General features: G+C 63.1%; 1 protein-coding gene across 1 annotated transcript in view; it reads left to right on the plus strand.

Moving 5' to 3' along the window:
* ASS1 (argininosuccinate synthase 1) overlaps positions 1 to 388 on the plus strand; it is a gene marked incomplete at its 3' end in the record, with an annotated part of 4,096 nt that overhangs the window by 1,565 nt on the left and 2,143 nt on the right. The gene's annotated exons all lie outside the window — the stretch shown is intronic.

Genomic DNA, 388 nt, shown 5'->3' on the forward strand with positions numbered 1-388 from the left:
CCGTGGGTCCCCCCCGAACCTCCCAGCCGCTGCCCGCATGCTGCCCAGCCCAGTGCGGGGACACCCGAGGCAGGGTGGCACTGTCACCAATGACTTCTGTGGGGTCCTTGGGTGCTGTGTGTGCACCCAGGACCTGCCGGATATCCCCTTCTCCCCATCCTGCAGGGACCCAAAGTGTCACCCGTGCCCATGTTGGCCCGGGGGAAAAGGTGAGGTGCCCATATGGAAGGGTCACCATTGGTTTGGGGGTCCCCAGTTATAGCAGGGGATGCTGCTAAACGATGGTGTTGGATACAGCCAGGGGACAGCCAAGGGACATGCTGGCACTGGGGAGATGGGGAAGAGAGGCAGCTGTGGGGCTGGTGGGCTTTGTGGCTGGAAGAGGATC

This window comes from Pterocles gutturalis, unplaced genomic scaffold (assembly GCF_000699245.1).
Source record: "Pterocles gutturalis isolate BGI_N339 unplaced genomic scaffold, ASM69924v1 scaffold31611, whole genome shotgun sequence".
NCBI classification, from domain to species: Eukaryota; Metazoa; Chordata; class Aves; order Pterocliformes; family Pteroclidae; genus Pterocles; species Pterocles gutturalis.